The sequence below is a fragment of the Aplidium turbinatum genome, chromosome 3 (assembly GCF_918807975.1).
Source record: "Aplidium turbinatum chromosome 3, kaAplTurb1.1, whole genome shotgun sequence".
Classification (NCBI taxonomy): Eukaryota; Metazoa; Chordata; class Ascidiacea; order Aplousobranchia; family Polyclinidae; genus Aplidium; species Aplidium turbinatum.
The window spans coordinates 23089632-23103395 of record NC_137474.1 but is presented as its reverse complement, the minus strand read 5'-3'; positions in this window follow the sequence as shown (position 1 = coordinate 23103395).

Genomic DNA, 13764 nt, shown 5'->3' with positions numbered 1-13764 from the left:
TTACGTACTATAAGTGAACATTATTGAAAAAAAATTGTCTTTTCAAAATCTTTTTCAAAAATTTTTCTAAAACATTTCATACAGTGAAAAATAATTTTTTTTTGCGAAACTATCTAATTCTTTTAGTTTGGAACTAATGTCATTAAAAATTGTCTAAGAAAGTTTTTTTACGTACTAAAAGTGAACATTATTGAAAAAAAATTGTCTTTTCAAAAAAATTTTTCAAAAATTTTTCTAAGACATTTCATACAGTGAAAAAGAATTTTGTTTTGCAAAACCATCTAATTCTTTTAGTTTGGAACTAACGTCATTAAAAATTGTCTAAGAAAGTTTTTTTACGTACTAAAAGTGAACATTATTGAAAAAAAATTGTCTTTTCAAAATCTTTTTTAAAAATTTTTCCAAGACATTTCATACAGTGAAAAATAATTTTTTTTCGCGAAACTATCTAATTCTTTTAGTTTGGAACTAACGTCATTAAAAATTGTCTAAGAAAGTTTTTTTACGTACTAAAAGTAAACATTATTGAAAAAAAATTGTCTTTTCAAAAAACTTTTTCAAAAATTTTTCTAAGACATTTCATACAGTGAAAAATAATTTTTTTTTGCAAAACTATCTAATTCTTTTAGTTTGGAACTAACGTCATTAAAAATTGTCTAAGAAAGTTTTTTTACGTACTAAAAGCGAACATTATTGAAAAAAAATTGTCTTTTCAAAAAAAATTTCAAAAATTTTTCTAAGACATTTCATACAGTGAAAAATAATTTTTTTTTGCGAAACTATCTAATTCTTTTAGTTTGGAACTAACGTCATTAAAAATTGTCTAAGAAAGTTTTTTTACGTACTAAAAGTGAACATTATTGAAAAAAAATTGTCTTTTCAAAAAACATTTTCAAAAATTTTTCTAACACATTTCATACAGTGAAAAATAATTTTTTTTTGCGAAACTATCTAATTCTTTTTGTTTGGAACTAACGTCATTAAAAATTGTCTAAGAAAGTTTTTTTACGAATTAAAAGTTAACATTATTGAAAAAAAATTGTCTTTTCAAAAAACTTTTTCAAAAATTTTTCCAAGACATTTCATACAGTGAAAAATAATTTTTTTTTGCGAAACTATCTAATTCTTTTAGTTTGGAACTAACGTCATTAAAAATTGTCTAAGAAAGTTTTTTTACGTACTAAAAGTGAACATTATTGAAAAAAAATTGTCTTTTCAAAATCTTTTTCAAAAATTTTTCCAAGACATTTCATACAGTGAAAAATAATTTTTTTTCGCGAAACTATCTAATTCTTTTAGTTTGGAACTAACGTCATTAAAAATTGTCTAAGAAAGTTTTTTTACGTACTAAAAGTAAACATTATTGAAAAAAAATTGTCTTTTCAAAAAACTTTTTCAAAAATTTTTCTAAGACATTTCATACAGTGAAAAATAATTTTTTTTTGCAAAACTATCTAATTCTTTTAGTTTGGAACTAACGTCATTAAAAATTGTCTAAGAAAGTTTTTTTACGTACTAAAAGCGAACATTATTGAAAAAAAATTGTCTTTTCAAAAAAAATTTCAAAAATTTTTCTAAGACATTTCATACAGTGAAAAATAATTTTTTTTTGCGAAACTATCTAATTCTTTTAGTTTGGAACTAACGTCATTAAAAATTGTCTAAGAAAGTTTTTTTACGTACTAAAAGTGAACATTATTGAAAAAAAATTGTCTTTTCAAAAAACATTTTCAAAAATTTTTCTAACACATTTCATACAGTGAAAAATAATTTTTTTTTGCGAAACCATCTAATTCTTTTTGTTTGGAACTAACGTCATTAAAAATTGTCTAAGAAAGTTTTTTTACGAATTAAAAGTTAACATTATTGAAAAAAAATTGTCTTTTCAAAAAACTTTTTCAAAAATTTTTCCAAGACATTTCATACAGTGAAAAATAATTTTTTTTTGCGAAACTATCTAATTCTTTTAGTTTGGAACTAACGTCATTAAAAATTGTCTAAGAAAATTTTTTTACGTACTAAAAGTGAACATTATTGAAAAATAAGAAAACAAATCAATAGCTTTTTTTCCCTAAAGTCTGAACCTTAATTCATTTGTCCAGGCAAACACTCACAATAGTATTTCAATAAAATTTAAAATTTAATTTATGTCGTGGAACCGGTACTTCAGTTAGTTCTTCCCACTTTTGATCATAGATACGGTTTTTTTAGTTTTTCCATTCCCTTGTCACCTATTTCTGCCGCATTGAATGCTTAACCTTTTGCGTATGCTAGTTTTGCATGATGATGTAATAGAAGCGTTTGTTCTAGCTTTCACCGACAAAGCATTTCTGTTATCCTCCTGATTAGTAAATTTTATTTGAATTTTCAACTGTTTGCCTTTACTTAATCAAGCTAGGTCAAATTATAGTATTCGAAAGTTGCGTTTTTGCTAAAAAAATGAAGAAAAGGAAAAGAAAAAAAGAAAAGAACATGGAAGACATGAACATTTTATCTAATTAATACCGTATGTAAATTTTCGTTCGTTTTGGTACAGTTATGCTGACAGTGACATCTATTAATTTTGTAGGCTAATTTTTGTTTCAAGTAATTTTGTTTCGATCCAGTTGTGCTGAAGAGTTCTAATGAACGAAAACCGGTTCCACGACATAAATTAAATTTTAAATTTTATTGAAATACTATTGTGAGTGTTTGCCTGGACAAATGAATTAAGGTTCAGACTTTAGGGAAAAAAAGCTATTGATTTGTTTTCTTAGTGATATGCTTTCTGTATTAGGTAGATCGCCCATTTGAGGAAGTGTCATAGTAACAGATCACCTTTTCCAGTTAGTTCTTCCCACTTTTGAATATTGAAAAATAATTGTCTTTTCAAAAAACATTTTCAAAAATTTTTCTAAGACATTTCATACAGTGAAAAATAATTTTTTTTTGCGAAACTATCTAATTCTTTTAGTTTGGAACTAACGTCATTAAAAATTGTCTAAGAAAGTTTTTTACGTACTATAAGTGAACATTATTGAAAAAAAATTGTCTTTTCAAAATCTTTTTCAAAAATTTTTCTAAAACATTTCATACAGTGAAAAATAATTTTTTTTTGCGAAACTATCTAATTCTTTTAGTTTGGAACTAACGTCATTAAAAATTGTCTAAGAAAGTTTTTTTACGTACTAAACGTGAACATTATTGAAAAAAAATTGTCTTTTCAAAAAACTTTTCAAAAATTATTCCAAGACATTTCATACAGTGAAAAATAATTTTTTTTTGCGAAACTATCTAATTCTTTTAGTTTGAAACTAACGTCATTAAAAATTGTCTAAGAAAGTTTTTTTACGTACTAAAAGTGAACATTATTAAAAAAAAATTGTCTTTTCAAAAAAAATTTTTCAAAAATTATTCCAAGACATTTCATACAGTGAAAAATAATTTTTATTTGCGAAACTATCTAATTCTTTTAGTTTGAAACTAACGTCATTAAAAATTGTCTAAGAAAGTTTTTTTACGTACTAAACGTGAACATTATTGAAAAAAAATTGTCTTTTCAAAAAACTTTTCAAAAATTATTCCAAGACATTTCATACAGTAAAAAATAATTTTTTTTGCGAAACTATCTAATTCTTTTAGTTTGGAACTAACGTCATTAAAAATTGTCTAAGAAAGTTTTTTTACGTACTAAAAGTGAACATTATTAAAAAAAAATTGTCTTTTCAAAAAAAATTTTTCAAAAATTATTCCAAGACATTTCATACAGTGAAAAATAATTTTTATTTGCGAAACTATCTAATTCTTTTAGTTTGAATCTAACGTCATTAAAAATTGTCTAAGAAAGTTTTTTTACGTACTAAAAGTGAACATTATTGAAAAAAAATTGTCTTTTCAAAAAACATTTTCAAAAATTTTTCTAACACATTTCATACAGTGAAAAATAATTTTTTTTTGCGAAACCATCTAATTCTTTTTGTTTGGAACTAACGTCATTAAAAATTGTCTAAGAAAGTTTTTTTACGAATTAAAAGTTAACATTATTGAAAAAAAATTGTCTTTTCAAAAAACTTTTTCAAAAATTTTTCCAAGACATTTCATACAGTGAAAAATAATTTTTTTTTGCGAAACTATCTAATTCTTTTAGTTTGGAACTAACGTCATTAAAAATTGTCTAAGAAAATTTTTTTACGTACTAAAAGTGAACATTATTGAAAAATAAGAAAACAAATCAATAGCTTTTTTTCCCTAAAGTCTGAACCTTAATTCATTTGTCCAGGCAAACACTCACAATAGTATTTCAATAAAATTTAAAATTTAATTTATGTCGTGGAACCGGTACTTCAGTTAGTTCTTCCCACTTTTGATCATAGATACGGTTTTTTTAGTTTTTCCATTCCCTTGTCACCTATTTCTGCCGCATTGAATGCTTAACCTTTTGCGTATGCTAGTTTTGCATGATGATGTAATAGAAGCGTTTGTTCTAGCTTTCACCGACAAAGCATTTCTGTTATCCTCCTGATTAGTAAATTTTATTTGAATTTTCAACTGTTTGCCTTTACTTAATCAAGCTAGGTCAAATTATAGTATTCGAAAGTTGCGTTTTTGCTAAAAAAATGAAGAAAAGGAAAAGAAAAAAAGAAAAGAACATGGAAGACATGAACATTTTATCTAATTAATACCGTATGTAAATTTTCGTTCGTTTTGGTACAGTTATGCTGACAGTGACATCTATTAATTTTGTAGGCTAATTTTTGTTTCAAGTAATTTTGTTTCGATCCAGTTGTGCTGAAGAGTTCTAATGAACGAAAACCGGTTCCACGACATAAATTAAATTTTAAATTTTATTGAAATACTATTGTGAGTGTTTGCCTGGACAAATGAATTAAGGTTCAGACTTTAGGGAAAAAAAGCTATTGATTTGTTTTCTTAGTGATATGCTTTCTGTATTAGGTAGATCGCCCATTTGAGGAAGTGTCATAGTAACAGATCACCTTTTCCAGTTAGTTCTTCCCACTTTTGAATATTGAAAAATAACACTGGTCTACACAAAATTTCAGGTTTGGGTTTTGACAACCCATTTTAGCTAATTTTGGGGCGCTGAATCCGAAAATGAACTCAGATTTTCTCTATCACATCACGTTTTTGAGATATGAAATATCCCTAATTTTTGAAAAAAATCAATTTTTGCCCCCCTTCTGTTGTCAAAACAAGGAATTCTGTTGCAATAAACTCTGTTTTACCTGCAATAATCTAGCTTTAATTAACAAACAAGCATTCTATATTATATTCACACAAATTTGCGTTGTCTTTATTAAAATTTCATGCCTTGGAATAAAAAATAGGCATGCAAAAGAGCAACCATAATAACATCAAACGCTACATTATGCTGACGAACATGTCGATAGGACAGTGACAAGGTATTTTCTGAATTATAGCCTACAGTTCACACAATATGCACATAGACATTCCAATGGAGTGCAGAAATTCTGAAGACACACACAGAAATAGCAAAGTGCCAAAATAAAGATTGACTCAAAGGGACTTGGACAGGGCGAGTTCAGAAACAGTCAAAAAAAGAGCTTTCATAAATATGAACTCTTCACTTATAAGCTTAAAAAGGCTCTTTTGAGGGACTTTCTTTTATGAGCAGCATCTATAATTTCTCTTTTAAAACTACAACAATAGTCGGCCATCATGACAATCCCACCGACCTTGATAACGTTCCTGCATAATTTTAATATCCTGGTGGAAACGTTCACCCTGTTCTTCACTAACTTTCTCAAGGCTTTCTGGAAACTCATCCGCATGGCTTTTCAAATAGTGAACTTTGATGCTCATCCTGCATCCTAAATCTTCAAAACTAAGCAGTAGCTCCCTTAAAAGATCTTTATAATTTTCTGCTTTTCTGTTTCCCAAAAAATTTCTCACAACAGTACCGAAAGCATTACAAGCTCTAGCCTCGAATGCCAACATTGATTTTACAAAATTTTCATCCTTTAACAATTGCCTGATTTGTGGTCCATTGAAAATCTCAGCTCTTTTTTTCTCTTCACTGAGACCAGGAAAAGCATAACATAGGCTATATACTTAAAACACTCTCCTTCATGATCCAAAGCTTTTACATATTGTTTCATGAGACCAAATTTGATGTGAAGAGGAGGCAAGAGGTTCTTTTTGATATCAACTAACTGATCACGTATGATATTTTTGTTTCCAGGTGTCAAGGTGAGCCTTGGAGGCCACTCTTCTTTGTTCCAGTGCTGATCCTTGGCCCTGCTGTCCCAGTAGCATAGGAAACATGGGTATTTGGTGTAGCCACTTTGTTGCCCCAGCAAAAATTCACCATTTTTAAATCCACACAGATGAGCCAACCATGCTCATGGTACTTTAACTTTTCAAGAAAGGTTTTGATGTCCTGATACTCTTCTTTCATTGTTACCGAATGTCCTATCGGAATAGAATCGTACACGTTACCATTGTGAAGTAGAACACACTTCAAACTTCGTTTGGAGCTATCAATGAAAAGTCTCCATTCGTCTGCATCATACTGTGGTAATCCCATTTCTAGAAGAAGCCCTCCTATATTGTTGCAATAAACGAAATTGGGTCCTTGTTTAAAAAGTTGGCTCTTTTTTGGCCCCTTTTGAACGTGCAGTTGGCTCCTTGCCAAATTTACATCTGGTAACCCTGCTGCACAGAGATAGCAGCTGACCCACAGATAACGCCTGAGAAGCCAAGACAGGGAGTTCAAGCCAGCATGGAAAAACTCAACGCTACCAATCTCCACTATGTCCTATTACGATTATTATCATAACAGGAATTTTTTTTATTTTAAAGGAAATCTGAACCAATTTATGAATTTAGTGTAAAAATGTCTCTATGTTTGAAAGTTTATAGCTGTCGGAAAATAATTATATTTGACATTTTACTGCACTAAAAAGGGTAAAAATTGGTCAATTTCATTAATAATGGCAACGATAGAAAGAAAACTTGATGTGATAGAGAAAATCTGAGTTCATTTTCAGATTCAGCGCCCCAAAGTTAGCCAAAATCAGTTGTCAAAACCCAAACCTGAAAAAAAAAGTTGAAATTTGTAGACCAGTGTAATTGTCTTTTCAAAAAACATTTTCAAAAATTTTTCTAAGACATTTCATACAGTGAAAAATAATTTTTTTTTGCGAAACTATCTAATTCTTTTAGTTTGGAACTAACGTCATTAAAAATTGTCTAAGAAAGTTTTTTACGTACTATAAGTGAACATTATTGAAAAAAAATTGTCTTTTCAAAATCTTTTTCAAAAATTTTTCTAAAACATTTCATACAGTGAAAAATAATTTTTTTTTGCGAAACTATCTAATTCTTTTAGTTTGGAACTAACGTCATTAAAAATTGTCTAAGAAAGTTTTTTTACGTACTAAACGTGAACATTATTGAAAAAAAATTGTCTTTTCAAAAAACTTTTCAAAAATTATTCCAAGACATTTCATACAGTGAAAAATAATTTTTTTTTGCGAAACTATCTAATTCTTTTAGTTTGAAACTAACGTCATTAAAAATTGTCTAAGAAAGTTTTTTTACGTACTAAAAGTGAACATTATTAAAAAAAAATTGTCTTTTCAAAAAAAATTTTTCAAAAATTATTCCAAGACATTTCATACAGTGAAAAATAATTTTTATTTGCGAAACTATCTAATTCTTTTAGTTTGAAACTAACGTCATTAAAAATTGTCTAAGAAAGTTTTTTTTACGTACTAAACGTGAACATTATTGAAAAAAAATTGTCTTTTCAAAAAACTTTTCAAAAATTATTCCAAGACATTTCATACAGTAAAAAAGAATTTTTTTTGCGAAACTATCTAATTCTTTTAGTTTGGAACTAACGTCATTAAAAATTGTCTAAGAAAGTTTTTTTACGTACTAAAAGTGAACATTATTAAAAAAAAATTGTCTTTTCAAAAAAAATTTTTCAAAAATTATTCCAAGACATTTCATACAGTGAAAAATAATTTTTATTTGCGAAACTATCTAATTCTTTTAGTTTGAATCTAACGTCATTAAAAATTGTCTAAGAAAGTTTTTTTACGTACTAAAAGTGAACATTATTGAAAAAAAATTGTCTTTTCAAAAAACTTTTTCAAAAATTTTTTTAAGACATTTCATACAGTAAAAAATAATTTTTTTTTGCGAAACTATCTAATTCTTTTAGTTTGGAACTAACGTCATTAAAAATTGTCTAAGAAAGTTTTTTTACGTACTAAAAGTGAACATTATTGAAAAAAAATTGTCTTTTCAAAAAAATTTTTCAAAAATTTTTCTAAGACATTTCATACAGTGAAAAAGAATTTTGTTTTGCAAAACCATCTAATTCTTTTAGTTTGGAACTAACGTCATTAAAAATTGTCTAAAAAACTTTTTTACGTACCAAAAGTGAACATTATTGAAAAAAAATTGTCTTTTCAAAGTCTTTTTCAAAAATTATTCCAAGACATTTCATACAGTGAAAAATAATTTTTTTTTTGCGAAACTATCTAATTCTTTTAGTTTGGAACTAACGTCATTAAAAATTGTCTAAGAAAGTTTTTTTACGTACTAAAAGTGAACATTATTGAAAAAAAATTGTCTTTTCAAAATCTTTTTCAAAAATTTTTCCAAGACATTTCATACAGTGAAAAATAATTTTTTTTCGCGAAACTATCTAATTCTTTTAGTTTGGAACTAACGTCATTAAAAATTGTCTAAGAAAGTTTTTTTACGTACTAAAAGTAAACATTATTGAAAAAAAATTGTCTTTTCAAAAAACTTTTTCAAAAATTTTTCTAAGACATTTCATACAGTGAAAAAGAATTTTTTTTTGCAAAACTATCTAATTCTTTTAGTTTGGAACTAACGTCATTAAAAATTGTCTAAGAAAGTTTTTTTACGTACTAAAAGCGAACATTATTGAAAAAAAATTGTCTTTTCAAAAAAAATTTCAAAAATTTTTCTAAGACATTTCATACAGTGAAAAATAATTTTTTTTTGCGAAACTATCTAATTCTTTTAGTTTGGAACTAACGTCATTAAAAATTGTCTAAGAAAGTTTTTTTACGTACTAAAAGTGAACATTATTGAAAAAAAATTGTCTTTTCAAAAAAATTTTTCAAAAATTTTTCTAAGACATTTCATACAGTGAAAAAGAATTTTGTTTTGCAAAACCATCTAATTCTTTTAGTTTGGAACTAACGTCATTAAAAATTGTCTAAAAAACTTTTTACGTACCAAAAGTGAACATTATTGAAAAAAAATTGTCTTTTCAAAATCTTTTTCAAAAATTTTTCCAAGACATTTCATACAGTGAAAAATAATTTTTTTTGCGAAACTATCTAATTCTTTTAGTTTGGAACTAACAACATTAAAAATTGTCTAAGAAAGTTTTTTTACGTACTAAAAGTGAACATTATTGAAAAAAAATTGTCTTTTCAAAATCTTTTTTAAAAATTTTTCTAAGACATTTCATACAGTGAAAAATAATTTTTTTTTGCGAAACTATCTAACTCTTTTAGTTTGAAACTAACGTCATTAAAAATTGTCTAAGAAAGTTTTTTTACGTACTAAAAGTGAACATTATTGAAAAAAAATTGTCTTTTCAAAAAAATTTTTCAAAAATTTTTTAAGACATTTCATACAGTGAAAAATAATTTTTTTTTGCGAAACTATCTAATTCTTTTAGTTTGGAACTAACGTCATTAAAAATTGTCTAAGAAAGTTTTTTTACGTATTAAAAGTGAACATTATTAAAAAAAGATTGTCTTTTCAAAAAAAGTTTTTCAAAAATTATTCCAAGACATTTCATACAGTGAAAAATAATTTTTTTTTGCGAAACCATCTAATTCTTTTTGTTTGGAACTAACGTCATTAAAAATTGTCTAAGAAAGTTTTTTTACGTATTAAAAGTGAACATTATTGAAAAAAAATTGTCTTTTCAAAATCTTTTTCAAAAATTTTTCTAAAACATTTCATACAGTGAAAAATAATTTTTTTTTGCGAAACTATCTAATTCTTTTAGTTTGGAACTAACGTCATTAAAAATTGTCTAAGAAAGTTTTTTTACGTACTAAAAGTGAACATTATTGAAAAAAAATTGTCTTTTCAAAAAAATTTTTCAAAAATTTTTCTAAGACATTTCATACAGTGAAAAAGAATTTTGTTTTGCAAAACCATCTAATTCTTTTAGTTTGGAACTAACGTCATTAAAAATTGTCTAAAAAACTTTTTACGTACCAAAAGTGAACATTATTGAAAAAAAATTGTCTTTTCAAAATCTTTTTCAAAAATTTTTCTAAGACATTTCATACAGTGAAAATTAATTTTTTTTTGCGAAACTATCTAATTCTTTTAGTTTGGAACTAACGTCATTAAAAATTGTCTAAGAAAGTTTTTTTACATACTAAAAGTGAACATTATTGAAAAAAAATTGTCTTTTCAAAATCTTTTTTAAAAATTTTTCTAAGACATTTCATACAGTGAAAAATAATTTTTTTTTGCGAAACTATCTAACTCTTTTAGTTTGAAACTAACGTCATTAAAAATTGTCTAAGAAAGTTTTTTTACGTACTAAAAGTGAACATTATTGAAAAAAAATTGTCTTTTCAAAAAACTTTTTCAAAAATTTTTCTAAGACATTTCATACAGTGAAAAATAATTTTTTTTTGCAAAACTATCTAATTCTTTTAGTTTGGAACTAACGTCATTAAAAATTGTCTAAGAAAGTTTTTTTACGTACTAAAAGCGAACATTATTGAAAAAAAATTGTCTTTTCAAAAAAAATTTCAAAAATTTTTCTAAGACATTTCATACAGTGAAAAATAATTTTTTTTTGCGAAACTATCTAATTCTTTTAGTTTGGAACTAACGTCATTAAAAATTGTCTAAGAAAGTTTTTTTACGTACTAAAAGTGAACATTATTGAAAAAAAATTGTCTTTTCAAAAAACATTTTCAAAAATTTTTCTAAGACATTTCATACAGTGAAAAATAATTTTTTTTTGCGAAACTATTTAATTCTTTTAGTTTGGAACTAACGTCATTAAAAATTGTCTAAGAAAGTTTTTTTACGTACTAAAAGTGAACATTATTGAAAAAAAATTGTCTTTTCAAAATCTTTTTTAAAAATTTTTCTAAGACATTTCATACAGTGAAAAATAATTTTTTTTTGCGAAACTATCTAACTCTTTTAGTTTGAAACTAACGTCATTAAAAATTGTCTAAGAAAGTATTTTTACGTACTAAAAGTGAACATTATTGAAAAAAAATTGTCTTTTCAAAAAAATTTTTCAAAAATTTTTTAAGACGTTTCATACAGTGAATAATTTTTTTTTTGCGAAACTATCTAATTCTTTTAGTTTGGAACTAACGTCATTAAAAATTGTCTAAGAAAGTTTTTTTACGTATTAAAAGTGAACATTATTGAAAAAAAATTGTCTTTTCAAAATCTTTTTCAAAAATTTTTCCAAGACATTTCATACAGTGAAAAATAATTTTTTTTCGCGAAACTATCTAATTCTTTTAGTTTGGAACTAACGTCATTAAAAATTGTCTAAGAAAGTTTTTTTACGTACTAAAAGTAAACATTATTGAAAAAAAATTGTCTTTTCAAAAAAATTTCAAAAATTTTTCTAAGACATTTCATACAGTGAAAAATAATTTTTTTTTGCGAAACTATCTAATTCTTTTAGTTTGGAACTAACGTCATTAAAAATTGTCTAAGAAAGTTTTTTTACGTACTAAAAGTGAACATTATTGAAAAAAAATTGTCTTTTCAAAAAACATTTTCAAAAATTTTTCTAACACATTTCATACAGTGAAAAATAATTTTTTTTTGCGAAACCATCTAATTCTTTTTGTTTGGAACTAACGTCATTAAAAATTGTCTAAGAAAGTTTTTTTACGTATTAAAAGTGAACATTATTGAAAAAAAATTGTCTTTTCAAAAAACTTTTTCAAAAATTTTTCCAAGACATTTCATACAGTGAAAAATAATTTTTTTTTGCGAAACTATCTAATTCTTTTAGTTTGGAACTAACGTCATTAAAAATTGTCTAAGAAAGTTTTTTTACGTACTAAAAGTGAACATTATTGAAAAATAATTGTCTTTTCAAAAAACATTTTCAAAAATTTTTCTAAGACATTTCATACAGTGAAAAATAATTTTTTTTTGCGAAACTATCTAATTCTTTTAGTTTGGAACTAACGTCATTAAAAATTGTCTAAGAAAGTTTTTTACGTACTATAAGTGAACATTATTGAAAAAAAATTGTCTTTTCAAAATCTTTTTCAAAAATTTTTCTAAAACATTTCATACAGTGAAAAATAATTTTTTTTTGCGAAACTATCTAATTCTTTTAGTTTGGAACTAACGTCATTAAAAATTGTCTAAGAAAGTTTTTTTACGTACTAAAAGTGAACATTATTGAAAAAAAATTGTCTTTTCAAAAAAACTTTTCAAAAATTTTTCTAAGACATTTCATACAGTGAAAAAGAATTTTGTTTTGCAAAACCATCTAATTCTTTTAGTTTGGAACTAACGTCATTAAAAATTGTCTAAAAAACTTTTTACGTACCAAAAGTGAACATTATTGAAAAAAAATTGTCTTTTCAAAATCTTTTTCAAAAATTTTTCTAACACATTTCATACAGTGAAAAATAATTTTTTTTGCGAAACTATCTAATTCTTTTAGTTTGGAACTAACGTCATTAAAAATTGTCTAAGAAAGTTTTTTTACATACTAAAAGTGAACATTATTGAAAAAAAATTGTCTTTTCAAAATCTTTTTTTTAAATTTTTCTAAGACATTTCATACAGTGAAAAATAATTTTTTTTTGCGAAACTATCTAATTCTTTTAGTTTGGAACTAACGTCATTAAAAATTGTCTAAGAAAGTTTTTTTACGTACTAAAAGTGAACATTATTGAAAAAAAATTGTCTTTTCAAAATCTTTTTTAAAAATTTTTCTAAGACATTTCATACAGTGAAAAATAATTTTTTTTTGCGAAACTATCTAACTCTTTTAGTTTGAAACTAACGTCATTAAAAATTGTCTAAGAAAGTTTTTTTACGTACTAAAAGTGAACATTATTGAAAAAAAATTGTCTTTTCAAAAAAATTTTTCAAAAATTTTTTAAGACGTTTCATACAGTGAATAATTTTTTTTTGCGAAACTATCTAATTCTTTTAGTTTGGAACTAACGTCATTAAAAATTGTCTAAGAAAGTTTTTTTACGTATTAAAAGTGAACATTATTGAAAAAAAATTGTCTTTTCAAAATCTTTTTCAAAAATTTTTCCAAGACATTTCATACAGTGAAAAATAATTTTTTTTCGCGAAACTATCTAATTCTTTTAGTTTGGAACTAACGTCATTAAAAATTGTCTAAGAAAGTTTTTTTACGTACTAAAAGTAAACATTATTGAAAAAAAATTGTCTTTTCAAAAAAATTTCAAAAATTTTTCTAAGACATTTCATACAGTGAAAAATAATTTTTTTTTGCGAAACTATCTAATTCTTTTAGTTTGGAACTAACGTCATTAAAAATTGTCTAAGAAAGTTTTTTTACGTACTAAAAGTGAACATTATTGAAAAAAAATTGTCTTTTCAAAAAACATTTTCAAAAATTTTTCTAACACATTTCATACAGTGAAAAATAATTTTTTTTTGCGAAACCATCTAATTCTTTTTGTTTGGAACTAACGTCATTAAAAATTGTCTAAGAAAGTTTTTTTACGTATTAAAAGTGAACATTATTGA